At 35.4% G+C, this 13,767-nt stretch overlaps 1 long non-coding RNA gene across 1 annotated transcript; it reads right to left on the reverse strand.

The window, feature by feature from the left end:
* Positions 1 to 802: 802 nt before the first annotated feature.
* On the reverse strand, positions 803 to 2,600 carry LOC127832125 (uncharacterized). Its single transcript, XR_008026703.1, has 3 exons — positions 2,470 to 2,600; positions 1,406 to 1,490; positions 803 to 978 (listed from the first exon to the last, which is right to left on the reverse strand). It is a non-coding gene; the product is annotated as an uncharacterized LOC127832125 (long non-coding RNA).
* Between the last annotated feature and the right edge of the window lie 11,167 nt (positions 2,601 to 13,767).

The raw sequence follows: 13,767 nt of genomic DNA on the forward strand, positions 1-13,767 counted from the left end.
AAGCCATTCACAGTTGCATATGCCAGCACCGACTGGTTGCCTAAAAATCATTAGTCAAACATATAACGAAGTTTATGAGGTCTTTCTGCGTCTGATGCTGCATGTTTGAGGACTCAGAGGGTGCCCAAGCACTGCTACCTAATTAACTTACCAGACTCCACAAAAGTTCAGTTGAATTTTGCATTGTTGCTGCAATTTCTAGATATTTAGTTGTTACTGAAAGATATTCAATTTTGGTATGGTCTTGTATGTTTGGGTGAAGCTGGGGTACAGGAAGGAAACCCCCACCTGTCCAGTATAGTTGACCACCAACCAAACTCATATTCTTCTGGAAAAGGGGATGAAAACAGGTCACCTTGGTGAAAAGCCTATGAACTAACCATTGCACTAACTGGACAGCAATAGGAGTCAAACTGGCATGTAATGCATATAAGTAATATATCCCAGCCAATCAGTAAGCTGTTCACTGATGCATTTGCTAACACAGACTTATTGACTGGTTGTCTACAAAACAAGTAAACAAGATGACCAAGGGCACTAAGGCACTCACTTGGGCAGGTAGTGATTCACTATAGAAATGTAAGAAAAATTGCTACAAATCCTGGAGCAACAATGGTACAACAACAAAAACCCTTTTGTTGGTTTTCCCTCTACCATTCAGATATGCATTTTGACCTGTTTGTAGCCACTTAGAAAATCTAATTCAATTGAAGACCTTTCTTAGACATTTAAGTTCTAAAGACTTCATTTCCAGCCCTAGGATACAGATACTTAGCAAACAGCATAAAACCTGAACAGCCTGCGACTTACTCAAGTTACTCGCATGATGTTCTGGTTTGATGCTGGTTGCATATGTCCATCCTGAGTGGGAAAGGATTATACAGACCTGTATTAAAGTGGGTCATGTCCACCAGCTGTCCATGGTGCTGAAGGTTTACAGTTCGAGAGTCCACCTCAGTGGTCTTGCCAGAGCCAACACTGAATGGTAGGGACAACTACAGTGTCAAACAGCTGAGAATTCTTCTATTTGAGCCTGGCTCTGGGAAAAGAGGATTTAAAGAATGTGAATAAAATATTGTCCCAGATTAGCCTGTGCAGTCTGCACAGCCTAGTCAGGGACGACACTTTCCTGTCAAAGTGGATTTTTGTTTAAAAGTAAATTCAAATATTCCTGTTCATTGTGTAGTATACAGAGTACTTAAATACCCGGTACTTCAAATATAATATGGCAAACAATTGGTCAAACTTGTTTTTTCACACTTTGTTTTTTCTTCAGTGATTTCAATTTACAAAATTAAAACGGATCAAATCCATTTATTACAGAGTAAATTGACAGTAAGCCTAGTTAATTGTTGAAGTTATCATTGATTATCATGTTTCAGACAGATTCATGGCGCACTCATACTCATAAACATTAATAGCATCCTTGTCAGTTGCAGCCGCGAGTGAATTGGAGCCCTCAAAGAATGTTAGCAGCTTTACCTGACCCTCTGAAAGTCATTGGCAATGGCATGTCTGTACTAATTTATATCTATATGAGCATCGTTCTGGGATAACTGGGCTTAATGCATGTGCCCAGTGTCGTCCCACATTATCTTATCGAGGACGACACTATATGTATAAACTTGATTTTCTTTTTTAGATTAGACCTTTAAACGAAATATTTCATTAAAGTGTAAAGTGTTGTCCCTGATTAGCATGTGCAGACTGCACAGGCTAATCTGAGATGACACATTAAGAACATGCATTAAGCCCAGTTTTTCCAGAACAACGCTCATATTAATATAGAGGTTAATAAAACAAAGTAACATCTCCAGTTGCATTCGCAAAAGCCTTTAATGAAGGCAAGTGATTAAATGCCATTGATTTAAACACAGGACAATTCACATGAATAAAACAAACAGAAATTTATGAACTAGTGTCAATCAACTCCTTATCGGAACAGTTACGGTATAGCATCGCATTGGGACTACGAGCAGGCTATGACAATACCTCGAGTTTTCTCCGAAAACAGTCTCGCTAATAATTATATTGATGAAATTGATGGTGATGAGTGTGGTGATGATTGTGATGGTGATGAGTTTGGTGGTGTTGATTAAGATGATGACAATGATTATAATTATTTTGATAAAGATGATAGTGATGGTGATGATGTGATGGTGATGATGGTGATGATGGTGGTGATGCTGTGATGGTGATGATGATGATGAGTGTGGTGATGATGTGATGGTGATGATGGTGATGAGTTTGGTGATGATGTGATGGTGATGATGGTGATGAGTGTGGTGATGATTATGATGATGATAGATAGTACTGAATATGGTGGTGATGATAATTACTCAAAGTATATATCACAATGCATGCTCACGTCCAATTTAACAAACTTATCTAAAAAGATTCAATAATTAAAACAAAAAGATATTAGAACTAAATTATGGGACAATAAGGAAGACTTAATAACAAAGATACCTAATTTCAAGGTGACTTTTGAGCGATTTGCGATGTTTTTTCCTTCTAGTCTCCCACATTACCACAATTGAACCTGGCTGTCGTTGGAACAGGTGACAAACAAGCTATGGTCATGACACACCGCCAGTCTGAAATATATATCACAGTGAGGATTGTTTTCACATCTATGATACAAGCAGTTATACGCATCATTTCATTAACCCCACTGGTTAAACCTTTACCATTTAGATACGTATTTTCACGCATTTTTAGTCCTTAGAAAGTTATATTTTATTTTATACCTTTCTTACTAGATTCAAATGTTTAAGGATTCATCTCCAAACTGAATACTGATGAGCAAAAAACAGCATAAAACCTGAACAGGTGCGAGTGACTCGCAGGCTGTTCTGGTTTTATGCTGTTTGCACATAAGCATTTCCACATTGCCTTTAAGTGGGAAAGGGTTAAAATGGCATGCTTTTTAATTTGATGTCATTGCACACTATGTGAACATTTATCACACCAGCCCTCCGTCCTCCTTAACACAGCTCCCAAATGCAGAAGGTTACCCTACTTTTCCGTAGCAATAACACCCCACATCAGACTTGTTTGGGACGTTATGCTTGATAAAGTATATAACGTTTTGCTTCGGTGTGTTTAAAAATGAAATCTAAATTTGGTAATTCCCTATTTCAAACAGTGAGAAAAAATTATGAAAATTAAATTTTTATTGTGTAATGATATCATTATTTTATATGATATACTAATTCCAACTAAACTTTTCAGCTAAAGAAAGAATTAAACAGCATGACATACAAAAGAAATCTGATGGTTTCTGTAGACAATTGATTTAATTCCCAAAGCATAAACAAGTTACATTTGGTTATTTCTTGGCTGTGCTACTCTAAAAAAAGAATCATCAAATATCCAGTCAATTCTCCAGGGATATTCAAAATAACCTGTTAATTGGTCCCCTATGTTCATGCAGGTGAGCTACCAGCAGGCCCCGAGGTCGCCAGTTGCTAGGGGGAGGTCGGTTCTCCCAGACGATGCCCTCGAGGAGATCACGGCACGCCATGTCTGACGAGTACTAACCTCGATGCTTCTGATCAGGTCCCGCAGCTCAAACTTCCATGGAGCGTATCGGGCTGTTATAGGTAGGTAAAACAGAAATCATGTGAAAAGGCCAATTTTGCATAACAAGTTTATATATAAAAAAACTGTATTTTTTAAAAGCTGAAAAAACATCCATTATTTATCACCAAAAGGAATTAAAAAAAATATATATATATTGAAAAAACTATTTGGTGGTGAAGTGAGTATTGAAATACAAGGCATGGAGCACAAGAATATTTTTATTGCTGAATTTAGTTGTTTTTGCTATCAAGAAATTAAAATGTTTCTAGTATGCGAAATATCCGTCAAGACAACTAATCCTTGATTTTGAGCTTTCGTCTAGTAAATTTGTTTTTAATATCCTGAGAATACACTTCTTTTACAATCAACGACCGTGACTCTTCAAATGAAATCCCATGCTGGGTCAGGTTATAAAGTATTGATGTATGAAGCTTAAACACAATGGCTTTAATTTGTTTGTTTTTTTTTTGTTTTTTAAGGACATCACTTATCTATGTTAAGTAATGATGACAATGACCCAATCTGCTATTCCAAGGGAATATGGGTTGTGCTCTGAAAAAATGGAACATATAACATGAGCGTAAGGTGTTGTCCCAAATTTGTCTGTGCAGTCCACACAGGTTAATCTGGGACAACACTTTAAGGTTTTATGGGGTTGTTTTGGTTTAAAGGAAGTCTCTTTTTAACAAAAATTAAGTTACTACTTAAAGGGTCATCCCTGAATAGCCTGTGCTGAGTGCACAGTCTAATCCGCAAAAACAATTTACGCTTATACATTAAGCCGTTTTCCCAGAGAGGGGCTCAATTATTCATATGTGAGCTAAAACACCTACTTTGTTGTGCGTTCTTATCTCCCCTGAGTGCATCCAGGGTGGGTAGAGTGCTGTCCAGTGAGAGCTGGGACACGTTCACCATGCTACCAGTGGAGCTTGACTGGGAACCAGTCAGGGGTTTGGCTGGTTTGGTTTCCGCCTTTAAAATCGTTTTTGACGAGCTGAGAGACCTATCGGAGGATGTTGAGCCAAACATACTTTTCCACTCAGGATTCTATGAATGTAAAGGCAAATGCTAGTTTACCAATGTAGAATATAAAATACTGCAAAATCATCATTATTTGTGTGATATTAGTTTCTGTTAATTTGTGGATTGACCCATCCACGAATTTTACACAAACGCATAAGAAAATGACCATTTTTTTTCAAATATCAGAAAACAAATAATTTATGAATTAAGTCCATAAAAAAGTCCTTTTTTTAAAGCAAACTATTGCATGCCCATGAATAAAATTTATTGTACAGTATTATGTGAGCAGACATATACCAGTGTTCAGTGATACAGATCTTCTTTCTTGTAAAGTTTTATAAATTATTTTTTAAAAATCTTCAAATTTTAAATTCCATGCTGTTACATATCTTATTCAAACTGCGTCAGTAAACTAGTATCCCTTGGCAGTGGTTCGGAGGTTGATCTTGCTCCCAGTATTCAAATGATTATTCATATGAGAATAAGCAAAGGTTCTACCCAAGAACAGGATTCAAATGCTGTTGTTTAAGAAATAATATTTTTCTATTAAGGTTTGTTGTCGAATAACCCACAGTAAGGAGTATAGATGCGTAGGAATCAAATCACGAGTGCGAAGCACGAGTGATTTGATAACACGCATCTATACTCCTTACCGTGGGTTATTCGACAACAAACCATCATAGAAAAATATTATTTTGATTCTAACACGATTATGATTAATTTGGTTCAAGCTTTTGGACGTGAACTATATTTTTCAATACTCCAGCCTTCTTAGTACAAAATTCACTATTTAGTGACGTCATTGAATTGTACAAACATATGACGTCGTTTTCATTCATAAATATTTTGAAAATGACGTCACTTTCATTGAAAACAACAATCGTAGAAACTAAATGACGTCACGTTTATTGATGCTACTGAAAAGCTGACACGCTATAAAAGTTTTCTTAAGTACGTTTCATAACAAATAATATTCTTTTTATGCCTGGTTATGCCACTAATCACCATTTATTTAATGCTTTCCGGTGGTTAACAGAGAAATATCAGTGAATTAAAACTGATAATTTCACTGTTTCAAACAGTGAAAATTATCAGTGAAAATTATTGGTATGATGTAATTTTTTTGACGAAATGACGTCATTATCCCAGCGAAATTCTTTAGTTTAACTCTTTAACAATGTATATAAGCCGTGGAAATAAAGCATAAAATAAAAAGAAAATTTGTTGCATTCGGTGGAATATCAATTTTTAATTAGCTCGTGATCATAGATAATATATATTTTCTATGATCACTCGTGAATTAAAATCGATAATCCACCGAATCCAACAAATATCCTCTATATATACAATTTGTTGTTTCATTACATTTATATACATGCTATATTTTTACATTTCTTATAGTGCGGGTTTTAGCACGTGCATTTTACTGCAATATTTTCTTTATTATTCGGAACTATTTTCGAAACATTAAGCTCCAACCCATAATTTATTGTAGAATAACCAACACTTGATTTCCTTCTTTGTCTATAGAAAACAAGTCACATGCTGTGTTAGAATTGTTCTTATTTTATTCAGATTCAGTTTTTTTATATTCATTCCAAAGTTTTAGAACCCATGATTTTTTATGTGAGTCTTAAACAAATAGGTTTATACAAAATAAACTGATATCAATGTTGAGGTTCAAAAAGCACAAAACCTATAAACAACAAGTTACTTGTACTCCACACCACTTTGCCATTTACATTCAAAGCAAACAACTCAGGAATATGTGGATTATTTTGCATTGGGCAATACAAAAGTGTCAGTCACATTAACATCTCACGGTGATGACAAATCTTAAGTTTCAATTCATTTGCTTGAGGAATTAGGAAGACAAAGCTACAAAAACTTACAACATTAACTTGGACAGACTGATGTACATACCTTCAGAGCGGCTCTTATATACCACTTTCCTCCCGGGTAATAATGAATTTCTTGAACATATCCAAGTAACGAAAACAGAATGTTTGGTGAAATCAAATAATAATAATAATATAAGTTACCATGGTTGAGGCTTGAGAATCAAGTGTTGCTCCCTTCTTCTTTCTGTTCAATGAAAACATAATTGTATATCTGAAGGGTTTGAAATTGGTTCACATCAAATTTTAAAAGCACAAACATAATGCATATGGTTCAGGGATCAGGGTTATGAAATAACATTTTAGCAACAGTTGCATAGCTTTGTTCAATGTTGTCTTAATACTTTTGTATAGAAAACACTTTTAAGCTTTATAAACGAATTTGCCAATGCAAAAGACCGAATTCCACTTCAAAATATAATTATATCATAAAAGTTAAAAAAAACAAACACCCAGATAAAAAAGATACATCACTGTTGTAGCTATTGTTGACATTACATAATAACATAGTAAAAAGTAGAACTGAAATATCCCCCTCTGATTTTTAACAAAACTTTTATTGAAGCTTTAAATATGTTAAAGGGGCCTTTTCACGTTTTTGGCAAATTGACAAATTATAAAAAATTGTTTCAGATTCACAAATTTTCGTTGTAGTTATGATATTTTTTAGGCAACAGTAATACTGAACATTTACCATTCTCTGAAAAATCCATTATATGCATCTTTGGATTATTTAAAAACCAGAAAATTATAAAGCGTTGCAAAGCAAAAAGATTGAATAATTTGGAGAGTTCTGTTGTTGTCGTTATATTTTGGGATACTATAAGGATTGCCTATATAGAGTATAAAATACATCACTTATTGTATGAGAACCAATGGCCGAGTGGTCTAAGCGGTAGACTTTTACTCCAGGGGTCAGTGGTTCAAGCCAGTTGAAAGTTACTTTTTTTTCTTTCTTTAATTTTATTCTTGTTTTTTACTGGAGCTTTTTTAATTCAATGTTTACATTTATCAATATAAAGCATTAAATGACAAACTTCAATACATGCAAAAATCTGTGATAAGGCCCCTTTTAAATCTCTTGCATTACTATACATATAAATTGTGTTGAATATAATGGCCTAGTGGAAATAGTTTCCCTCCTGCTATCAGTAGGACTTCATATGTGATCCACATTTGTTTAGTGTCTTCAGGCTCTATTCAAAAACATCAAGTACTGGATCTTCCCAAGAAACATTTTAGCGTCTCTAGAAGCCCACAGCTTTTGACGCAATCAAGCTGAAATAACTATGTTAAAACTAAATGTGCCTTGATCTGAGAAAACATGGCTAAATGCATGTAGGTAAAGTGTTGTCCAAGATAAGCAGTCCGCACAAGCTAATCAGGGACGACACTTTCTGCCTAAACTTGACCAGGCTGGTCAGGTAAATGTAACCTCGCTTCACATCCGACGAGGCTTGGGAAGCAGTGTCAGAGCTGGAAAAATGGAAAAACTTTGAATGGTTAATATTTATTGTGTCCTATCAATAAAACTGGGGATTCAAATCATCTTGCAAAAAGATAATTACTGTAAAATGATTATAATTTGTGGGACATTAATTTGTTGATTTCATTGGTTGACCACTCCATGAAGTAAACCCAAACACATCAGAAACTATTTAATTCAAATTCCTTTTTATTTCTAAACAAAAGCTGTGTTTGTGAAACACAATGCCCCCTACTGAGCCGCTTTAAATCCATATATTTGACATTTGCCCTTGGAGGATGACCTTGACCTTTCACCACTAAAAATGTTCAGCTCCATGAGAAACACATGCATGCTAAATATCAAGTTGCATCTTCAATATTGCAAAAGTTATGGCCAAGGTTAAAGTTTTGGGACAGACACACACATACAATGACAGACAGACAGACACATACAATGACAGACCGACAGGCCAAAAACAATATACACCTGATCATTCGATCCGGGGGCATCAAAAAATCCACAAATCTATGTGTCCAAGGAATAGTCAGGGGTTTTTTTAACTACGAAATACAAATGATTTTGCAGTCATTTGCATACATGTTTGAAACTAAGAGCAGACATAAACAGTATTAGTAATTATATACATACACCGGTAATGCTTTGTCTGCAAGTGTGTCATTCTTCTGAATGTTTGTACCAATAAAACAAAGGATGAAGGCTCTTGTATTTATCATAAATATAATATTACATTGATATTTGTATTGACATGTATGCAATACTTATTTTAGACAAAGAAATTAAACATATTAAACATATATCAGGAAAATAATATGCATCCGATGGGAAACTATTTCAACACAGCCACTTATGCCCATACAACACCTGTTTGGTCGCAGACGAATCCACTCAATATCCATATATTCTACATCAATATGTTATCCAGAAAAAAATAATTCAGGTTGCTATCTACAGTGGACAAAAGGACATTAAGCAAGTTCAGCCAAAACTGGTCACAGTGGAAAGTCCTTTCTTTACAATCATCTGCACAGAAAAGGTTGTTCCGTTGTTAAACTTAAACAAAATCCATTAAAAAGTTCAATAATGAATTTATATTGATATTTAGGGATAATGCATATATTCTTAAGTGTAAATATATACACAGAGGCATACTAGAAAAAAACTAGTGGCAACAGAAAGTACTTTCTTAACCTTCATTTAAACATAAAAGTCATTGAGGTTGACAGTTTGGACGAAATCTAGCAAGCAGGTAATGTGAACTTGTAAACACAAATGTTTGGACTATATATTCCATTTATATTTCCAGCCTAAATTCCATGCTTTCCCACCGTCCACACCATAAGGTTATTCAACAGTGAACATTTTCATAGTTTCTTATAGTGAATAATGAGATATTGAATATGCAACATTTTGGGACAAAAAATATATTCTTTAGACTATAAGTGTAACTAGAAATGTGTCCACAAGATACGGATGCCCCCATATTCCACTTGTGTTACTTTTTATGTTGGTATCATCTGAATCAAAATCTAGAGGTGGGCAAGTTCACATGCTGAATAGTATGCTTGTGAAGTTTCAGCCTCCTAGCACCAATGCTTTTTAGTATTCATTGTACCTCTGATTTTCCAGTTCAAACTTTGGGTTTTAAAAGACATAAAATACCCTTACATAGTAAGTACCGGGTACCCTTCTTATTCTTATGCCCCCACAGAAAAGGAGGCATCAAGTTTTGAAATTGTCCATACATACAAAAGCACCTTACTTTACCAGGATGTTTCTCTATACAGTGAAGTAGATCAATTTTGCAACATTTTATAAAATGTGTATTTGCAACATGAATGATGATGGAATTATAAACTGGTTTTACCCAGCTCTGGCCCTGTTCAGCTTCAGAATGAAGTCTTTCATAGCAAAAATCTTGTCCTCATGTTGCTCATAACATCCCAGGAAGGTCAGTCTTTTGAATACCTGAAACATGAAAACAAGCACTTGCCCTTTCTGTATCGAAAATCTAAGTCACAAATTAAGTCTTTAAATTATGAGGATTGAGAAAGATTGTAAAATTTGTAGTTATATAACGATGAAAGAAAGTGCTTCTTACTTCGGAAAATAGGTATTTAAAAATGCCTATGCTTGTTCTGCTTGTTACATTTGAGTTTTGATATTTATCAATCAGAATTATTGTAACATCTGAACTTTGATAACATAAAAATATATTCAAAGTAGTAATGCATACTTTTTAAAAGTCTACCATATCTCATGCCATGTATCTTTGTATCGTATATTTGTGAAACGATAAGCAAGACATGCTTAAGTTGATCAAGAGCACCGCATAGCGGTGGCCAACGCTCGGCTGTGGGTACAGTTTTGAATAAATGACAGCTTGTCAGAAGAAAAGGAAGAAAGGTAAGTTTTTAGAGCCTATGTTAAAGTTTTATATTACAGGTCACAGTGACCTTGACCTTTGACCTAGTGACCCAAAACTTGGTGTGACGTGTAGAACTCATCAAGGTGCAGCTACATATGAAGTTTAGAAGTTGTAGGTGGAAGCACTTAGATTTTAGAGTCAATGTTAACGTTTTAGCACGACGCTGACGGCAGACGCGGGACGGCAGCTGGCTTTGACAATAGCTCAGACAATGGCCGTACTTAAATCAGTTTAGATGGAGAAAGGCCGTAGAAACAATGTCATGACCATTTCCCAAAAACCAATGTGACTACAGGTAAACCAACTGTCAATAATTGAACCTCATTTTGGGAAATCCAGATTTAATGCATGAGCGTTAAATGTCCTCCCAGATTAGCCTGTGCAGTCCATACAGGCAAATCTGGGACAATACTTTCTGCCTTAACTGGATTTTTGTTCAGAAAAGACTTGCTATAAAAAAATACCAGGATAGCAGAAAGTGTCTGCCCTGATTAGCCTGTGCTGACTGCACAGGCTAATCTGGGATGTCTCTTCACACACATAAATTAAAACCAGTGTTCTCAGAATGAGGCTCATTTGGATCTGGACTTTAGATGTCTTGCCAGAGAGCTAGTCAGCCTGCCTGTGCACAAACTATGTACGAATGAATGCCGTTACCTGGGTCATGGCATCATCCAGTTCTAGGTAGTCAGGTTTGTGTCCCTGTCGACTGATGCCACGAATGTCTCTGCTTCTGTAAAACAAAAGAACTGTGCTCTGGGAAAACAGGGCTTAATGCATGTGTGTAAAGTGTCATCCCAGATTGGCCTATGCAGTGTACACAGGCTGTAAAGGGACAACACGTGCTATTTTATGATATTGTTTGTTCTCTTCTTAGCAAAATTCAATTTCCGGCAGAAAGTGTCTTCCATGATTAGCCTATGCAGACAGGCTAATCTAAGACGACACTTTTCTGCACATGCATTAAGACCAGTGTTCCCATAACAAGGCTCACATGCACAAAATCTATTCACAGTTTTTATATAAAGTTAAACACAATGTCACAAGTGTTAATAACTTTTTGTAAAAGATGCATTGTCACTGTATACTCTTGTGTCACTGTATTTGTGATTTGAGCTTAATAAAGGTAATGTTGTTGTTGTATACATAAGAACACGTCATCCATTGGTAATAATTTTCATAAGGCTGTTTTCTTCAAAGAAACTTATGGTTTTGATCACATATTTGTTTTTTGCAAAAGACCAAAATCATTCAAATAGATTAAAAATCTGCCTAGATATTCTCCCCACGTCCTAACTAAGGTCTTATTTTGGCTTTTATGGACAAAGACTCAACAAGCTTTAAATATCAGAAAGCTTTAATTACATGGACTTCACTTGAAAATGAAAACAATTTTTGGACAATTGCTGACACATATCATCAAGTTGAATCAAAAACAAAAAGTAAGAACCTGCAGTATGGTAAAAATGCGCTCCACTAGGTTGGACCGTACAATGTAGTCAAACACCGGCCTTGGAATGGGGTCTTGTAGTGTATTCAATAACAACACCTGGAAAACAGTAATTGACATGTTTAGTACAGGGCCTGTAAAACATTGGCATATTCACGTACAGCATCTGTAAAAAAGCAATTTAACATTTAGCAACTGTAAAATAATGACTTATTCAGTAACAGCTTCAAAAAATAGGCAATGACTAATCCAGTAAAACCCATTCAAAGCAGAAAATGACACTACACCTGCAAAACATTCAGTGACATATTCAGCAACAGCCCATTAGAATTTATTTATTATCAAGCTGAAAGTGCCTTTCACATAGCAATTACTCTCAACTACTTACAGAGACTTCAATTATTTTCAAACTGTCTAATTATTTTTTACTTTGCTTTGCATTGATGCATTGATTTTTTCAAACATAAAATACCGGAAGTCAAGTAAAACAGCTACATAAAAAACCATTGATTTTTATATTATAATTCTGTCAGTGTTAACTGTCTTAACCATGGTGGAAATAGCTAAGTTTATTTGATTAGCTGTTAATTTATCAATACAAACACCATTGTGGGATACAGATATGCGAACATCATTGCAGGATACATGTTTGTACCCACCTCTTTCTCTATCTGTATGATGTCAGATTTTAGGAATGGTTTAACCATGGTGAAAATAAAGCTAAGTTTATCGGATTTGCTGTTGATTTATCAATACAAACACCATTGTGGGATACAGATATGCGAACATCATTGCAGGATACATGTTTTACCCACCTCTTACTCTATATGTATGATGTCAGATTTGAGGAAAGGCTTCAGGGCAGGTAGCAGGTTACAATGGATATCGGCTATGTTAAGATTCTTGGCGACAGTCGACACAAACCCCACACTGCCGTGGCGTATCCACATCCCCTGGGGAACAGGGAAGACTTGTTAAAGTTTCAATTCAAACCAAGCTAAAGACAATACTGCAAGACTAAGAAAAAAGAGTCTTAATAGAGCAAACCAAAATCATGGTATGAAAGAGGCAAACAGGCAGTATTTCAAAAAGCGTGCCTCTGCCAAATGAAGATTCAATTTTGTAAAAAAAAAAATATAACTACATGTAAATGCATAAAAAACATAACAGTGACAGAAAGTATCTATTGAGCAAAAATAAAGTTTAAGTTGAAAGCGTCGACCCTGATTAGCATCTTCACTGAAGATTATATACTTGAATCGGGTCAGATCGTTGACGAATAGGTTACGCGAGTTGTGTATCGTGTTATTTCTTACAATTTGACCCTGTTTTTGAAAAATATGTGCATTTCCAGAAAGGAAATTTATTTCTGCGTTGAATAAGGCCAAGTTCGTGAAAATCGCTGCAAATTAATGCAGTAATGGCTATTCAAAGCGATGCACCCTGTTGTCAGGTTGAATACCGTGTTATATTTATATATGACATTAAAACAATTTTTTCAGATTAGTTGATTTTCATGCCCCCAAAAGAAGGCATATAGTGATCGCACTGTCCGTCTGTCCGTCACACCTTTGCGTTTATGTTTCAAAAAATGCTCATAACTTCTGTGTCGCGTTAGATGTAACCTTTATATTTGGTAGGCATGTTTATATGGACAAGGCCTTTTCATACGCACACAAATGTTTACCCCTTTGACCTTGACCTTGGACTTAGGGTCCGCGTTTAGGTTTCGAAAAACTAACCACCGGTGAATTGCCATATAATTTATCACACAACACACTGCTGTTTAAACATGACATGCGCATGATTACATTATTAATGTATAAGATTAGTTAAGGAGACAAATAACGTGTTCGCAACATTAACCCGAAAAGGATGATCTCAATATCAACAGTCT

The sequence above is a fragment of the Dreissena polymorpha genome, chromosome 5, assembly GCF_020536995.1.
Source record: "Dreissena polymorpha isolate Duluth1 chromosome 5, UMN_Dpol_1.0, whole genome shotgun sequence".
Taxonomy (NCBI): Eukaryota; Metazoa; Mollusca; class Bivalvia; order Myida; family Dreissenidae; genus Dreissena; species Dreissena polymorpha.